Genomic DNA, 19,328 nt, shown 5'->3' with positions numbered 1-19,328 from the left:
GCCATAATATGGCTTCCCACATTCACATATGATTTTATATACACCTAGAAAGTGAAGATGGTTTTGAGCCTGTTTTGGTTAGCTTAGAATTGAATAAGTTCAGGAAGAGTGAAAAAGTACGTTTTAATATTAATTTTTTTCGAAATTCATCTTAGTTTCCTGGAGAGCGAGCTGATATAACCTAATAAAGGTAAAGAGATATAACCCTTGGGGTTGTCCTGTGTCTCTGTGTTGTTTTGAGGACGGCGGTATAGTTGTTTATTGATGGTTTTTGAAGAGTAGCCATTATTTGCGAAGGCTCCTCCTCACCTGACAACACAGACCTGACACCATGAGCCAGATTGAAGATAATACCTAACTTCTGTGCTGGACAGCGGTGTGAGGATGCATGCAGGTATCTATCCGTGTGCGTTGATTTTCTGAAGATCGAGATTTTTAAGGAGTCAAACAACTTAGTAAGTTTGATGTCTAGAAACGGCAGAGATCCTTTAAGGAGGACGCTAGATATTTTGATAACTTATATATTTAAATTGAATGACTAGAAAACTTTTTTTTTTAAAAAAAAAAGGTTTATCAGCACAACTAGTTTCAGCTTGCATCAGCCTTCTTCAGGTGCACATTAAAAAAAGAAATAACCAGTAAAACAGAGAAAATAATTGTAAACATCACGGAAAGTTAGTGTATATGTGTTCAACGTTGAAACGTTGAAGTCTGCGCATTCAAAACTATTCTCTCGTTGGCTTCATTGTTGGGCGTGTGCATGCGTATAGCATCTCGCGAACGCCAGTATTAGATCGTAGCACAATGACAGTCTGAAAGGTTGTAACTCAGGTTGTTGTTGATGTTTATTTTTCAGTTATTTCCATGTTAATACTTGATAGATATTGCTCGTCATAAGTTTTTCTTGAGATATAGATTTCGCGCAATGGAATTTCTTAAATGCTTTTATTGTTCAGAGATCGATGAGAATCACGTGACTGTTCCGATACAGAGGTCATTATTACCTGGATGGTTATTGGTACCTCATAAAACCAAATATTATAATGTTCAACAAAGTGTATTCTCAAAAGATCTTATGCTTGAATTTCATTTTTTTTTTTTTACAATTTTTTCCCCCTTAAAAATAATGTCTTACCTCAGAGGTCGATGGTTTTCTTCTGTCGAAGAGGTCAAGGACTGCTGAGAATGACATTCAAAGGTCGGGAGGGGTAAAAAACACTCTTCTTTTAAGAATCTCTACATTTTTGAAGGAAAAAAAAAAGTTTGAATGTGAATGCCAAGGTAAGGAATGTGAAAGAAGACGACCATGTTGTCGTGAATGATGAAGACTAATTCGTATTGAGGGAAAAAACTTGTCAAGCGTTCGCTAAAAAAAAAAAAAAAAGAAAAGAAAAAAGCAGTTATTTGAACTAACATATCGTTGAATAGTGCTTTATTTCCCCCCCCCCATCTGATTGTCATTCCCTGCTTGCTTTAGGCAATCTGAAAAACAACTGAAAAGTACTCAAGCAGCAGTTTTTGTAAGAACTGTTGCAGTTGCGTTTTTTATACAAAAACACTTGTTTCATCTGTTTTTATTAGTGTCGTCAAAAAATAAAAATAATAGTTTTATTTGACAAAGTTTTAAATTTTGTCAAGTAAAATAAATTTAAAAAATACGTTATAAATCTATAGTACATTCGTAAACCTCGATAGGCTGAGGCCTTTTTTTCTATTTTTGTTTCTATATTTTTTGTATTTTTATATAATCTGGAAACCATACTCTACAGGCCAAAAATGGAACTTTTCATGGCACTTCAGGAAGGCAAATAAGCAAGGTGATGGTTTCAACGAGTGAAGAAAATCATCTACCACCTAAAGATACTCGCAGACATCCATCAAAGTGGAATTTTGACACATTCTTACTCTAATTATAGCAAAACGTGTGAGGTTCATGATATGGATACAGCTGCAGTATCTAATGTGAAATATGGATTAGAAGTTTGTTACCGAATCTAAAATTTTAGTTCTTCATATTCAACTGAGATATAAATTTGATAAAATCAGTACATTTCTTCTCAAACTTGATTTTTATGAAAAGTGTGGTTTCATAAAAAAAACTTCTGATTTCAGCATACTTGCGAATGGTTAATTTCGCTGCTCTGACAGCCTTTAATAAGAACGACTTGCTATCCAAGTCGTCAGCAGTTTACGTAGACTCTTACGTCACTATTAACAGACTTACACGTAACCAATGCCAGTCATTTAGACGTATCGAATGTTATCAGTGTGAATTATTACAATCAAATATGCCTCATAGTAATAAGTGACACGATTACAATTTTTTTGGTAGACAAAAACTACGAGGTATGTATGATAATTCTTTCTTTCTTTCTTTTTTTTTTTTTTGTACTGTTTTGCAACTCTAAGAAAAAATTCGTATTTACTGTACAGCAAAATTAAATGTAGACATAAACAAATGCAACATTATAACAAATATGTTGCAAGCAAAGTGGACCGTTCATATTTGGGACAGTTTAGTTCAAGTGTTTAGGGCAGTAATGTCATATTCGAATAACGACTTATCTTTCGATGAATCTGATTCCAGGAAAATTAATTATATAATTATAATAATAATTTGAATTTTAACAGTACATATTACATTTCATTTTACATAATTTGCCGGCTTTGTTGGTCGAGTGATTAGCGTATCCGCTTTACAGCCAAAAGGCTGTGGGTTCGAATCTCGCCGTGGGCATGGACGTTTGTGATTGTCTGTGAAAATACTAGTGGTGGTGACGTGCAGTAGATGGCGTTGGTGCACTTGGTGGATTGCGAGCTGTAGAGTGGATGCTCTCCCTTGATGAGTCTTTGGACTTCCTGGAGGTGTCACGTAATAATAATAAGTAAAACTATATTTTCAATATAGAATTATTCGTAGAACAATATTTGTTGTTTCGAATTAGCTATAGCAGTTATAATTTAATCTGTGTAGGATTCATTATTTGTCGACCTTTTGTTTCATCACTTATGCCGTGTATATGGAAAGTTGTTTTGGAACTGCGGTCCACTCAGCATGTCAAAGTCAATATTTTTATGCGCTCTGAAAGTGTTTTATCACATTATTTTTCGCTTTCAAGTAAATTTCATTAGCGGATAACACGCCGACCATAATAGACCTTCAATGCAAATAAATACGGTGTTTATTCGACATAATTTAATTTCAGGAGTTTTCCGTAACTCATTAATATGTGAAAACACTTAGGGAATTGTCGTTTTCATAAGCAAGCAAAATTTCTACAAAATAAATGTCAGAAATTTGAAAATAAATATGTCCTTTTCTTAGGATGATAACATATTATTTAAATCAGATTTTTTTTTTTTTTTTTTTTTTTGAGTGCGAATATTTGGTTAAATCAATAATTTCGTATCCAGATCATGGAAAGTCAAATTATGTATGCCAATAGCACAAATTAATTCTTCTGAATCTTGATTTTATGGCGGGATATGACGTAATGCTCAGTGAAATCTACAGGTAAAGAGGAAATGAAATATACAAGAAGCAAGCATGAAATAAACAAATGGCATTGTTAAGTTAGTGCCGTGTTTATCTCCCAGTTCTCTCTAATTGCACTAAAGAAAATTACACATGTCTAATTACACATGTTGAGAAATATATTACACAGACAGCAAATATCTCTGTATTTTATTCAGTGGTACAATAAAACTACTCGTTTTCCTTGCATCTGCAATATAGTGGCAGTTGGGGAGGGCATGTTTTTTACTGTGGGAAGCGAGTTATCGCCCCGACTTGAATGTGGTTAAACTTTATTTTCGTGTGCGATGTATATGCAAAACTTTAAAAAATTTTTCTCGTAAAATAAAATCCGGGGTGCGAGTGATACGCGAGGGGGAGTTATATTCAAGTAAATACGGTATTTCTGCTTTATTATAAAAAGCAACCATCTTTTTTTTTTTTCATCTTTCCTTGAGGCATCGTGGGCCGCAAGAAATTGCTTCGGGGTTCGCCAGTTTGACACCCCTGCTTTGACGTCTACCTTATTCATCACTGGTTGTTGAATTCATGGCTACTCACACTTTCACAAGTTTGAATGCGAGAAATAACAAACAACTTGCTATCATTTCGTATTCCTAAACCCAGTGGCGGCTCGTGCATAGGCATTGAGGAACTACAGCACCCCCAATTTTTCTCGATACATAGATATATTTATTAATTTACTTATATTTGCTTGTAATATTTAATTTTATCATCTACAATTATATACAATTCTCTTATTTTGTATAAAAAATAATAAAAATCCAACTTGTAGCACTTAGCAGGGCGCTAGCAGCACTCTGTTTACGACAGTGTCCTATTGCTACGCGCTCAAGCATATGCACGTCATAGTGAGATGCGAGCTATTAGCGCAATGCGGCACTGTCCATTGCGCAGTTCCACTGTTATTTATATGCAGTTTGCACCAGTAGTAGAGTGTTCGTAGTGCTTATCGTGTTTACTCCGTCTCTTTAAATATTTGGACATTACAATTAAAAACATAACATTTGTTATACTTTTTATTTTAGAACATTATTGGGGTTATGATAATGGATTTTATTTTTAAGTAATTTTGAATTATACCAAACTGTATAATTTTATCGATAATAAACAATATTGTTTCATGTTTAATTTTTTTTAATTTTTACCATAATTTTGATATTTTATCCAAACACGTATACACAAGTACTTATAGTGTGTATGTATATTTCGAAAGTTGCAGTACTTCCACGATTTCAAACCACGAGCCTCCACTGCTTGTGACAAAGCTTATCTTAAGAACTGGCTAAAAAACCCCTCAAAACTAGAAAACGTTCCCTGGTCAACGATTGGGATAAAAAAACTTTGAAATATTAAAATTAATTTAATGATTGATTAAATTAAAATATCCAGAACTCGACATATCCCCATATTTTTGCAGTCACGATCAAGGACACACATGCGTCAATACAGTAACAACCATAGCTGTAAATTCAAGTCTTATAAAACACGTGATTTCCAAGGATGAATAAAACTATTGCACAGTGAGCGACATGAGAAACGACGACAGCGGATAGCTTTGAATAATTCCAGGTGTTAATCTACGATCAGAACATCCGGCAAGAATCAAAGATTTAGATCGTTGTCTAAGGCAACTGCTCCAAAGAAATCAATCACACGGAACAGTTCTGTCCATACAAAAGTAAGTACTTAATAGTTAACTAATTCAGTTAATAGTTAACTAAAAAAATATCTTTAAACTTATACAGAAACTTACTTTTAAGATTTTGGATTAAAAGGACTCAACGTGTTTTGCTAACACAGTAAATCACGACAGTCGTATCCATGACGGTACTTTTGAATCAAAAAGTAAAATGTTGCACTGTCTGGAAAAGGAACAACATTACACTGCGAAAGGCACGTTGCTTATTTTGCATTTAAAGTCAACATGTAAACGGTTAGCAAATGCAGATGGCTGCAAAAGAATCTATCAGCGAGGCTATGTGCGATGGTGGGATCTGGCAAATGTATCTTTTTTTTTTTTTTTTTTGCGAAGTGTGAGTTCAAGGTGAATGTTCGCTAACTTTTACTCTTCTTGCCAAAGGACGGCATCGAGAATCGATGAAGAGAGCTTTAACGTTCGTCATTGACTTTTTTTTAATTTGAGTGAAGGTTAAAGAGGCTCAAGTCCAAAATAGCTCGGAGACAGAATCAGATTACTTGGTTACTTTTCTAAACATGTAACTTTAAAGTGCAGCATTTCTCCACACACACACACACACACACTGATTTTCTACTTCGTTCATTTCAGTATCTCCAATTAGTCTTTGATTTTTTAAATATTTCTCTTATATGTTAATAAGTATAAAACAAATGAATATAATTTTTATTGGATTTTTTTTTTAAGTATCATCGTTTGGATATCCGCTAATCGTACTTTTCGTGATAATTTATTTCTTGTCCTAATTTCCGGTTCAAAACATATGTGATAATTGCTAATAATACCCTACATAATATTGGATCACTTGGCGGTACAAATACCCACATCACGGTCTGCTGGCTTTGCCCTTATTACCCAAATACATAATATAAATGTAAGACAGTTTTTTAAGCAAATTTACATGTATAAATAGACTAATTTAGACTATTCGCTTTTATAAATGATTTATTATTAGTTAGAGAGATTTTAGAGTATTCAAAAATTACGAAAATACTATTTCCGCCTACTTAAAATCATCTCTAGTCTCTTAGTTTATATACATAATCAAAGAACAGATTCATTCTTTGTACAATCTGGGAAGTACTGAGGATTTATACAGTTTCTTTTAGTTTCCAAAGAGTTGGTAAAACGATACTAAGACGATGAATCACTACATCTCTGAATCTTTAACAGTAGCTAAATGTGAAAAGATCGACTCAGGAGACAAAAGTAAGTCATGAGGAGATATTTTCATTTCAAGAAATAATTATACATCGGATACTCGATACGCTTAGATTAACCATATAGGGGAGATGATTTTTTGCCTAGTGTAAGACTACCACCCTACTTATTGGAGGGTTGAAGTGGATTCAAAAACATACGATGTTTGGTCTCAACAGAAAGTTCAGGGTTACATATTGCTGTCGGTGGGATATACACCATTTTGACCACAACATTTTAACCGAGAATTTAAGCTTTAGTAAATTGAATTCGCGATTTGTTCCCCACAAGTTGACCGACGACCAAAAAACGTATCGAATTGAACACTGCAAGGACCTCATTAAAACCGCTCGTAAGGACTCAACTTCCTTGAAACGATCGTTACTGGTGACGAAACGTGAAGTTTTGAGTATGAGCCCGAAACAAAGCGCCAGAGTGCTGAGTGGAGACCACCAGAAGAGGGGCATCCGAAAAAAAGTCGCTTGGAAAAGTCAAAAATAAAGACAATGCTGATTTGTTTCTACGATTCCAAGGGCGTTATCCAAAAGAATTCATTCAGCCTGGCCAAACGGTCAATGGTGAGTTTTATCTCCAAGTTTTGAAGCGATTGATAGCGAGAATTCGTCGCGTACGGCATGAATATCGTGATGCAGGCAGCTGGTCACTTTTGCACGATAATGCACCATCTCATCGTTCGGAGATTGGAAGACAGTTTGTGAGCAAAAACCAAGTTTGTGTGTTGGATCACTTGCAGTATTCACCTGATTTAGCACCCTGTGACTTCTTTCTCTTCCCTCGACTTCATTTGCCGATGAAAGGAAAGCGATACGACGCCATCGAAAACGTTCAAGGGGCAGTAACCACGACCCTCAACAATATCCCAAAAATCAATACACTAAATAACTCATTTAACGAATTAAATGATCGTGCCAAACGCTGTATCGAAGCTGAGGGAGAGTATATTGATTGAAATAAATGATTTGACCAATTATAATTGGCCTGTGTTTTATTTTCTATCTAAAGTTTGGTTTCTTTTTGTACAGAGGGTGTATACTTGTGGAAGGTCATTCTCATATAATGATCATATCACTGATAGCCGTAATTCGGGAGTCTGAAAATTGTTTTGTGAGTAACCAATACCAACAGCACACGGAGATATCTCGGTTCATGGTAACATAGGTGTATTAGACGTGGGATGATTCAAATACTTTTGCATTCTCTTGTTGCTGAATTCAGCATGTAATTAATAATTAAAAATATCAATAATAGAAGAATACGCCACACAATATGCAGGATGATTTCCGGCTATGCTATTCGACTGATGATATCTTCTATGCTTTTATTTTGCACTGCGAAACTAAAACTACTACTGCTGTTCTGGTTGAGCGACTGATGTAAATGAAGAAAATATAATGCATCTACTTAAAATACATACACTGCATGGTTATAAATGCATGCTACGTGTTTTGTTAGTCAGAGGTTCTTAAGGTCCGAGTTGGCGATAGTGTAAGCAGGTTTTGCAAGACAGCGTGCGATGTCCATTCGTAATAATTGATGCCAATTTACTGTCATTATAGAATGTTTAAAGTATGTCAAGAAGCGAGCAATCAGAAAACTATGACGTCATTCATGAATAGCCAACCTTTCTCTTCGCATTCTTCATGCACTCTGTCAGAGAAACCGTAAAAAAAAATACAATAAGACAGAGGAATGTTGAATAAACGATCTCTTTAGATAAGATGAATTCAATGTCAATTAAAGGACATGAAATATTCTCCGTAATATAAGGGGGACCAGAAAGTAATCAATTTTTTGAACTACATTTTTAATATAAATTTTATTAAAGAACAAATTAACATGATTCAATTCTATAATCGCCATCCTTAATTATAACCTTATTCCAACGATCTACTAAGTTTAGAATTCCTTTTTTGAAAAAAAGTTTTTTTCTTTGGTGGTAAAAAAATGATATCAAACTCCTTTGGACATCATCTTGCGAACGGAAGGTTTTATTTCTTATGCTGTGTTCTAAGGCCCAGAATAAGTAGTTACTAGGGGCAATATCCGGCGAATATAGAGGATGTCGTAGACGTTCCCATCCTAACTGCCTAGTTTTTTCTTACGTCATTCTTGCAGAATGTGGTTTTGCATTATCTTGCTGCAAAATTACCCCTTTTTGATTGACACGCGCAGGACGTTTGATTAACAATGCTTGATGTAATCGCTCTAATTATTCATAGTAGATGGCTGCTGTGATAGTCTTACCTTGTTCCATGAGTTCGTAATGAATAATTCCGTGAATATCCCACCAAACGCACAACAGAACCTTTTGTAGATGAAGTCCATCTTTAGTGTTGAAATTGGAGTTTGATTTGGAGAAAGCCACTGTTTTTTGCGTTTATTATTCTTATACAGCACCCATTTTTCCCCACCAGTTACGACTCGTTCCAAAAAGGGGTCATTTTGTTGTCTGGTCAACAATGAATTGCAAATCGCCCATCTCTGTGCTTTATTGTTTTCTGACAGTTCATGCGGTACCCATACACCCTGTTTAAGAACCTTGAAACTCTTATGTAAGTGCTCTTGGACAGTTGACCATGATGAATTAAGTTTCTCTGCTAATTCTTGTATGGTTTGTTTCGGATCTGATTCAACGAGAGTCTTAAGAGCATCGTCATCTAGAGTAAGAGGTCTTCCAGATCGAGGACAATCAGAGAGATCAAAATTTTTTTCTGCAAATCTCCTAAACCATCGCTGACATTTGTTAACCTTCAATATGTCTCCATAAGTTGAACAAATGATTTTGGTAGCCTCAGTAGCATTCTTTCCTTGGTGAAACAAAAACAGCATACAATGACGTAAATGGTGCTCTTCAACTTTAAAGTCTACCATATTAACAAAAATAATAATCAAAAATAAAAAAAACAGATTTTTAAATAGAAAAGTAATGCTAATATTTAAATAAAAATCAAATTTAATAATTTATGTGTTAATTAAGAAAAAACAATCGGCTAAAAATTACCTATTAAAAATAATTGATTATTTTCCGGTCCCCCTTATAAAACTGGGACAAGAACTTTATTTTATTTTTTTTTTTTTTATAAATTTAATAACAGCGAGATATTCACTTACGAATGCACGATTCTGTGTAATATAAAAAAAGTTGCCTTGATTCAATAATTCAACCAATCACAGAGCAATTAAGATTACCACACTTAACTCCTTGGTTAACACAAAATAATCCAATCAGTCCTTGGAAAAATTTGAATTTTTAAGTTACTAAAGATATTATTTTTGCTAGTGGAAACAGAACCGACGTCGTAAACTACCCTCATAGAGCCCTCATGTGCTATATGTTTAACAACGTTTCGTATGCGTGTTAAAATGAAAAAAAAAAAAAAATCTAAAAGATCTAAAGGACTGCCTGTGTAGCATCTGGTGCTATTTCTTACTCGTTCGAAATATAAACGCAGTGGCAACAGTTACACCAAAGCTGAAAATAATAAGCGAGAGGCATGAATTGCATCAATCCATGATATGCCCCATTTATCGCAATCTGTAAAACCGTACGCATGAACAAATTAAGCTCCATGTTCGTGTGGTTACAAACTGTTCTTCCCAGGAGTACAATTTCTGAGAAACTGAAATTTTATTATAGCGTATAATCAAAAGGTTCCGGGATGTATTCTCTCTCTCTCTCTCTCTCTCTCTCTCTCTCACACACACACACACACACACACACACACACACACATGCTGCAAAATTTTTTGGTGGTTCATCTTCCTAATTATCTAGAAAAATGTAACAGATAACAGCTTTTATTTCACCAATTGTTATTGTATCTGTCAATTAAGGGTTGAATGAATATTTCTTGTTGTTACTGTTGTTGTTCATGAAACGATTTTTGATAGGTAATCCACTAACAACTGATGAAATAACAACTGTTATTTGTTAGATTTTTTGCCAAAAATACTTCACCAATTAATATTCGAGAAAATAAAAAGAATTTTATTTATAAAAACATATGTTAAAATATTTTCTTACGCTTTGATTCTCCATAGAAATCGTAGACTGAACTCCTTTATCGTTAACTAACTTTTTGAAGAGAAATGGGCAGCCAGCCTCCCTTCTGCTTTCACTGATAGTGAGTTCAGACTATCAACGAATCAAGGCTTTCGAGGAAGAAAAAGAGAGAAAAGGAACGACAAATAATTGCTTCCATCTCCTGGAGTTAAATCCTAACATTTACATTACTGTCTATGATAGTGTGATTTCTAAGAGAGACTTTTAAGACGTAGAGTAAAAAGTTCAAATTTTCGGGAGACAAAAAAAAAAAAATTGCCTGTTCAAACATCGACTAACTCAGGAACTAGGAAAAATTCCTCTAGTTGGAGGTTGTAATCGAACCCATAATAATCTTTCTTAAAGCAGGGTAGCGTTATGGAAGCAAACGCCATTTCCAAAACTACAAAAGAAAAAATATATATTATATTTTTTTTACATATATACTATATATAGCATACATGTAAAATAATTCTTTATCACTTTACTATTCTCTATAGATTATTATAAAGGAAATATATGTAATAAAGATTGATTTTGGAGGAAGCTCTTACCATAAAACAACAACAAAAAAATTCTCTAACATAATATGGCGTGCGCATATAGATTGCAGCCTCTCGAAGAGTTCCTATTATATATATATATAACAAAGTTATATATATTATATAACTTGATTATATAACTTATATAACCAAGTTATATAAGTTATACATAACCAAGTTATATATATACAGGGTGTCCCAAAATTCACGCAAGAAGTAATTTTGATAGAAAACACAGGTTTTTAATTAAAAATTGTAATTTCTTATTGATTCATTAAGTATACAGTATAGGGTTATGCATGGAATAGCATATCGGGTAAATGGTCTCCACGGCTTTGCTGGCACATACGCACTCTTTTGTCGAAATTTTCCATGACCGTTTTGCATAAATGTGGCTGAATTTCGTTGATACAGCGCTCAATTTCCTCTTTCGAGGCGTGGGTGGTGGTGGGCTTGTTGGCATAAACCTTAGACTTCAAAAAAACCCAAAGAAAAAAGTCCAACGATGTTAAGTCACATAATCTGGGCGGCCAATTCTGATCACCAAAACGGGAAATTACACAACCAGGAAATGACTCATGCAGTAATTGAATTGTTTCTCGGGCTGTATGGTATGTGGCACCGTCTTGTTGAAACCACATGTCGTCCACATCCATATCTTGCAATTTAGGCACAAAAAACTGGATTATCATGTCGCGATAGCGAGCACCATTAACTGTTATTGCATTACCAGCCGCATTTTCGAAGAAGAATGGACCGATGATGCCTCCAGCCCAAAATCCGCACCAAACAGTGACACGTTGTGGATACATTTGTTTCTCAACAATCACTCGTGGATTTTCTGAACCCCAAATGCGACAATTTTTTCGATTAACGAAGCCATCAAGATGAAAATGAGCCTCATCGCTGAAGATGATTTTGTTCGAAAAATAAGCATCCACTTGTTGTTGTTCCATAATCAATTCAACGAACTCTCTTCGCTGTGTGTGGTCAGTAGGCTTCAGTTATTGAGTCAATTGAACTTTGTAAGCATAAAGATGCAAATCTTTCATGAGAATACGTTGTAGAGAGCTTCTCGAAATGCCCAATTCAAGACCACGGTGCCGAATTGATGGTCCTGGACTCTCAGCAACACTCTCACGAACTGCTTCGATGTTTTCTGTTGAACGACTTGTGGAAGGACGGCCAGAGTGTATAAGATCACTAATTGATCCAGTTTCCTTGAATTTTTTAATTAATCTTTTCACGGTTGATGAAGTTAAATCACTATTCCGACCATATTTTGTACGAAAATTGCGCACTGTAGCTGCCAAACCTTCATTATTTTTAAAATATTGCTCAACAATGAAAATGCGTTGTTCCTTCGTGTAGCGCTCCATTTTTAATAACCCTGAACTATCAGCTGTCACGCTGTCTTTTTTTTTCTCGTTGGCAACACTTTACCGCACAAATGGCGCTAAATTTAAATCTTGCGTGAATTTTGGGACACTCTGTATATATATATATATATATATCCACCTTTACAATGAGTTGCCCTGGTGTTGTACCATCTTTAGACTTGAACTACATTTCAGGCGCAAACTTAACTGTTTGCTTACTTGGGATTAGGAGTAAAAATAACCAAGCTTATAAAATTACTTGGTTATATATATATATATATATATATATATATATATATATATAAAGGTTTAATGACTATTACCGAGAGAAAAGATGACAAGATATATTTAACAAGATACTACTAGTTTACTAGTTTCGTTACATGAACATCCTCAGGTATCATAATCAAAGAAGTATATAAAAAATTACAGAGACTTAAAATTGTACTAACAGAACGAGTATAAAAAACAGTAGCGTGTTTGAAAAAAATGCAAGTATGAGTTCCAAACAAACGAATACTACGCGCTGTCGCGAGTGCGCCAGTACTGAACAGAAGCAACGTGTGCGTCAGAGAGATTGTAACTCAGGCTGTTGTTCATATGAGAGGAATCTAGAGAAATTTCCCTAGATTCAACAATCTTTCTTTCGAGTTCATCGTAGCACACATGGATATTAGCAGTTTGAGTCCAGTTTACAATGTGCTGGCGGCCTTCGTCTGAGTTAGCTGAAAAGAGAATGTGGCTAGAGAGAGCGCTAGCTCTAGTCCTGTTATAGGAGATATCTCTACGGTGTTCATCCAAACGTAGAAGGATGGATTTAGCAGTCTGTCCATAGTATGGCTTTCTGTAATCACACAAAATCTTGTATACTCCTAGAAACTAAGTAGGAAGATGTTTCTGTTTTTGTTTGCAAAGTAATGAATGAAGTTTTGGAAGCGTAGTGAAGCACGTTTTGAAGTTGAATTTCTTGAGAATCTTCGCCAGTTTTGGTGAAAGAGAGCTGATGTAAGGCAAGGAGATGAAGGCTCTTGGGGAAGAGGGATCTTCAGAAGTAGTTGAGTGCCTGGGGGAAAGAAATTTGTCAATTTTCTTTGGAGAGAAACCATTGTTAATAAACGTTTTTTTAAGAAAACGGAGTTCATTTTCAATTTCTGTTTCTTTTGTAAGTAATGATTTGGCTCGGTGGGCTAAAATTAAGTCTCTGTAATTTTTTATATACTTCTTTGATTATGATACCTGAGGATGTTCATGTAACGAAACTAGTAAACTAGTAGTATCTTGTTAAATATATCTTGTCATCTTTTCTCTCGGTAATAGTCATTAAACCTTTTTTATAATATTCCAACCGAGTAAAAATGAATTTTGAAAAAAAAAAAAAAAAAAAAAATATATATATATATATATATATATATATATATATACGACGGTAGTACAATAAACTGTGATGCAGTCAAATCGATTTTCTCAAATTTCCGCTATACTGTTCATGAGAAGTGCATTTTGACATCCCAACAATTCTGATTCTACATTATAATGCGGATTTTATCTTTCGTGATGACAAAGGACTGCTGTTTAAAATGAACAAAAACCGCTTTAAAAAAACAAACGTTCTACAGTATCGGATTACTTATGTCAATATTCTAATGTCTTATTCGCGAGTCAATTCCCATTCAGAAATTTTATAAATATGGATTTGATTCTCGGCTTTAGGTTGAGATGCTATTGATGTTTAAAACGTTAAGTATGAGCAAGCAAACATGCGTATAACATGCTTCATAGGTTAACAAGCACACCATGAGCACATCAGCTGGCAAGCAGTTTACATTTCCCAATTAAAAAAAAATACGGTTATGTAGGTTATTTTATTTTATTTTTTTAAATTTTGTTCCAGAGATTACATCGGATACGATTAGTAAGGAGAATGTACTATGAGAAAGAAAACATTCAAATGGCACTCGCCTATGCGTTTCACGCCAAGACAATCTGGAAAAGTATAAATACTAAAACAAGAAAACATTGTTTTAATCATTCCAGAGGAATATTTCAGGTTTGCAAACTGACAGCTCTCTTTTTTTTTGTTAGCATGAAATAGAATTGGATAAATTAGAATTTGATACAATTAGATAAATAGAATAAGTTGGAACAATATAAAGATAATTATTCAATAATGAGTTTATTGCTAACAATTTAAATCATCCAATTAGTATCCGACTGTAAAAAGCCTTTTCGCAGCAACTACGCACTCATTTCGAGATTACGCATACAGAAGCGTGTTCACGTTTTGAATTGCGTCATCGAAACTACAAGTTATTAAGCCATCTGCATTTGCTTTCAGACATGCTACGCAACTTCCTTCTAAAAGCTAGACAGGCAATCTGTCACGAAAAGGACGATAACTCTCACCTGAATATTGTTTCAGTGGCGCGAGACTTTCAAGTCAGGTGAGAATAATCCACCTGGCTTCGTGACAACACTGACGCACGTCACGTAACATAAGGAAGTTTTACCAAATGCAGTGGGTTGAATTAGAAGTGAAGTGGTTCTTTCCGAACAATAAAAAACGGCTAGTAAGAATTAAAATGCAAAAACAGTTAAAACACTTTATGTACAGGTTAAGTGAGTACTTCAATGACTATCCAAAATTTTTCCACTGCAGCACTCCCAATTTTTCTCGATATATAAATATATTTATTAATTTATTTATATTTGCTTGTAATATTTAATTTTATCATCAACAACCCTATACAATTCTCTTATTTTGTATAAAAAATAATAAAAATCCATCTTGTAGCACTTAGGAGGGCGAAGGACGCTAGCAGCACTGTGTTTACCACAGTGCCGTATTGCTAAGCGCGCAAGCATATGCACGTCATAGGTGAGATGCGAGCTATTAGCGTAATGCGGCACTGTCCGTCGCGCAGTTCCACTGTTGTTTATATGCAGTTTGCGCCAGTAGTAGAGTGTTCGTAGTGCTTATCGTGTTTACTCCGTCTCTTTAAATATTTGGACATTACAATTAAAAACATAACATTTGTTATACTTTTTATTTTAGAACATTATTGGGGTTATGATAATGGATTTTATTTTTAAATAATTTTGAATTATACTAAACTGTATAATTTTATCGATAATAAACAATATTTTTTCATGTTTAGTTTTTTTTTTTTTTACCATAATTTTGATATTTTATCCAAACACGTATACACTGTACTTACAGTGTGTACGTACGGAACTCAAGTAATCATGCACAGAAGTGTCATGCATGAAATCTATACAAATTAAGCAATTATTTGAGGTGTTTACCCTATGAGAAGTTATACAGGTTGCATGAGAAACAAAACACTTCACCTTGAAGATGAACTTAACTTTGCCAACAATTTCCAGAATGACTTTATTACTGGTGACTGATGAGCAGGAAAAAACCATCGCGAGAACTGCGCACAGCGAATGGCTTTTATCTCAACATTGTATAAACAAGTTAAGACATTTACGTGCAACGTTCTATTGCAGACGCGTTTGCTAGTAAGATATGTCACTTACTAAACAAAATGCAAGAAATGAGTAAGATATTTTGGTCACCGAGTTTCATTAATATCCCAAAGGAGAAATCGAAATCTTTAAAGTTCAAGGGTAATTCCATTGCATGCGTTATTCACAAAGTTAAAAAAAAAAAATAAGTATTTTGATGTTCATGTGGCAATTATTATTAGATTCTGACACACAAAAAATTAAATTGTTTGATACTTTTTGCCTTAAAATCTTAAGTATTAACTTTCATCAAAATCAGTTCATCCATTCTCTATGGATGGACAGAGAAACCCAATCAGGAGAGGAAATGAGTGTTTCATGTGGCATAGACGTGGTCACCGGAGCCTCCGGGAACAACATATTACCATATATTTACTTAACAGATCACAAACCGTCTACATTAGTACATTCTTGTCTTAAACGGCAATGGCTACTTTCAACATGATAATGCACTTTTCCATTCAGCTTGAATTATATGCCGGTTTCAAGAACGTAATAGTAAAATCAGGCATCACTACTACCCATCAGAGAATCTGCGGAAGGTACATGGAACTGACGCAGAGTTTAGTTCAGAATTTTGGGTTCTGGAAAAACCTCAAAGCATTATTTTTAGAGAAGCGGCTTCGATTTTACCTTTAAGCTGGAATTGATTTCAAACTATGGTTAAGGCACATGGGTCACCTAAGTGACACTGAGATAACTTTTTTTTATTTTCTGGGAAAGTAGCATGCGTTATAGGAATACGTAGGCAAGAAGGGAAAAGAAATGTTTGTGTTGAAATATGAGCTAAACTGGATTACCTATAGCTCATATTTTATAGGTATGGTAACAGGGACGGGATTTCCCTTCGGATGAATATGGAAGCACCCATAAAGGGGAAAAAAAAGCATAAAAGCAATTTTTTGGCTTCATTTTGTCGCGAAAAAAAATCGCGATAGAACGAAGCAGAACAATAAAAGAGGAAAGAAGAACATCGATAGCTGAATTGTTCTGTTTTTTGGAGTAGAATAAAGATTTGTTAAAGCTGTTTCAAATATTCCCTGATCAACATACCTGAATGTTGATAGAGGATTCTAAGATAACAGTTTTAAATGTGCAACAGAGAGTCTATGTAGCGCAGTGAATGTAGTTTTTGCACTCCATAGCTCTAGGCTGAGAGAAGAAAGACCTAGATTCCATTTTAGTCGCCGACTACAGAACTTTTTCTAAACCTTTCTTAGCCAGTTCCCGAGTTAGTCGATCTCTGGCACAAGCAAGTGAATTTTTCGTCCCGTAAAATCAAGGAAATCGACCGTAGAACCCACACTATTTCAGACAATAAATATAGCGTTAGGATTAGGGATCACGAGATGGCAGCACTTGTCACTCGTCTCTTCAATGGATGTCGCTTAAAATTAGGAATAGTCTTGGACCAGCTATGTCTGATTGGCTACCAGTGGAGATTGAACTATTCCCTCAGTCTTCAAAAGTTAGATAGGGCTAAAACTATTTATTCATTTATTTTATTTAATATGTACAGAAGAATAGGCATTTTTTTAGGAGAGAAGGTACTCAGTAAGTCTCCATAACCCAGTCGGCTTCGACAAACCCCTTTAGTTGGAAAGACCTAGGACGTCAGGACGTGAATAACCTTCATCACGGCTTTTCAATCAAAGATGAGTTAATCAACCTCCTATAGTGGGGAAAGAGTTTGCTTCCCACCTGGAAAATCATTTTTTCATCCCACAAAACAAGTAAACCAGTGTATAGCAATTAGCGCAGTTTATATCTTTAATACCCTGTGCAGATAGAATTAACTGGCCCGTCAGTTTATGAATTAAGTTTACAAGATGCTGACCGCGACAGCCCATTGGGCCTAACACATAAGGGAAAAATGGGAATAGTAGAAGTAACTTATGTAGCACTGACAAAACTCAAATCTTATGTTATTCTAAAACTGATATAGATGTCATATAATGTACCGAGTGGCCATAAAATAACTTTCCCTCTTTAGAGGCATCTGCAGCTAAAACCAATAAACGGAGAGACCAGATTTTATATCGAGACTTTTGAAGGCATGGGGGAGATGATTTCCACGAAAAAAAGATTTAGTACCAAAAGTCGACGACAGGGGAAATTTTGGCGTTGGAGGAGCAGAAAGCTCTCAAATATTTGCAGTAAATACAGGTAAAAGGATTATGCAAATTTTACTGTGTTTTAGTTTAATTATTATTATTATTATCATTGTAACGTGCCAGATATCCAACGGGAATGAGTGACGTGGCTGTCGCTTACACTGTCGAAATGTTATTATTCCATTTTATCTGCCTTTAATGTAATTATCCGCTTATTTTCGGCTCCGCCAGCGCCAAAATTTCGCCCTATCGGCGACTTTTGGTACTATCTTTTTTTTTTTCGCGGAAACATCTTTCCACGCCTTCAAAAATCTCAATATAAAAATTTGGTGTCATTCCGTTTATTGGTTTTAGCTGCAGTTGCCTCCAAAGAGGGAAAGCTATTTTATGGCCACCCTGTATTTATACCAGGAAGGACTAACTGAATGAAATGTAAGAACAGTTTTTTTTTCATTCTCTCTAGGTATGAATATTCAGTTGCATTGACGCTGGAAAGGCGATTACTTACTCAACTTCACTGCTTATAAAGCATACAGAAGGTAAGCAAATAAATAATGTGCTAAGTGTTTGTAATGGATGTCCTTGACGATTTCACTGTTTGGATTCTACAAGTTGGTCAAATGAGAACAAATAGCTTGTCTTTGGTAAAGAAAAAAAGCGAAAATCTCATCCTCATCTTTATCACATCGCTTACATTAGCAAATAATTTCGTTTCAAACGAGCTAATTAACGCTAAGAGCGAAAGTAACATCGAACTTTGACATTCGATTTAATCAGTTGTCTTATATATTTCCTACGCCACGCCTTTGATCTATACAAGTCCTTAACTGTTCGACAGCAACTCCTTACACTCATATCTTGCTGTTGACTGATATAACAATACGTTACAAGAGTTCCAGGAAATTAACTATGAAATACCACCAACAGTTAAACCTCTGACGGTAAGATCGTCTAACAACCTCAAGGGGTTATCATCATTCCCTTTATGGGCGCTTTCATAACTCGATTGTGACATTGACTAACATCCTAATGACGTTTAATCTCCATTGTGGATATCTGAGTCATTTTTTATAGCTGGGATCGAGCACCTCTTAAAATATTAATTTCTTTACGTGGTTACATAAAGTTTACCATGCAATCAGTGTAGCATGCGATCTACCAGCCTTATGTAGGTCACGTCATTGGAAATTGCCCGCATCGCTTTACGCAGAACGGAATTATTCTTAATATTAGTTTCCCAATATCGTAACCAGAAAAGCCTCTATAGGT

The 19,328-nt window shown here is 34.9% G+C and overlaps 1 protein-coding gene and 1 long non-coding RNA gene across 3 annotated transcripts in view; one reads left to right on the top strand and one right to left on the bottom strand.

Moving 5' to 3' along the window:
- LOC150097772 (solute carrier organic anion transporter family member 4A1-like) overlaps positions 1-5,395 on the bottom strand; it is a 203,541-nt gene extending 198,146 nt beyond the window's left edge. The window contains exon 1 of one of the 2 annotated variants that reach the window (XM_090407739.1): positions 5,292-5,395. The gene's annotated coding sequence lies outside the window, so the exon portion shown is untranslated. The remainder of the gene's footprint in view (positions 1-5,291) is intronic. The other variant, XM_090407747.1, reaches the window with a different exon arrangement.
- A 13,133-nt stretch (positions 5,396-18,528) lies between these two features.
- Positions 18,529-19,328, top strand: part of LOC150097771 (uncharacterized) — a 38,371-nt gene continuing 37,571 nt past the window's right edge. Inside the window, exon 1 of the long non-coding RNA XR_016549668.1 lies at positions 18,529-18,598. This is a non-coding gene — a long non-coding RNA (uncharacterized LOC150097771). The remainder of the gene's footprint in view (positions 18,599-19,328) is intronic.

Source organism: Typopeltis vanoorti, chromosome 17 (genome assembly GCF_054136105.1).
Source record: "Typopeltis vanoorti isolate ZY-2024b chromosome 17, IOZ_Tvanoo_1.0, whole genome shotgun sequence".
NCBI lineage: Eukaryota > Metazoa > Arthropoda > Arachnida > Uropygi > Thelyphonidae > Typopeltis > Typopeltis vanoorti.
Note: the sequence above shows the minus strand (reverse complement) of the source record. Positions and strands in the feature narration are given on the sequence as shown.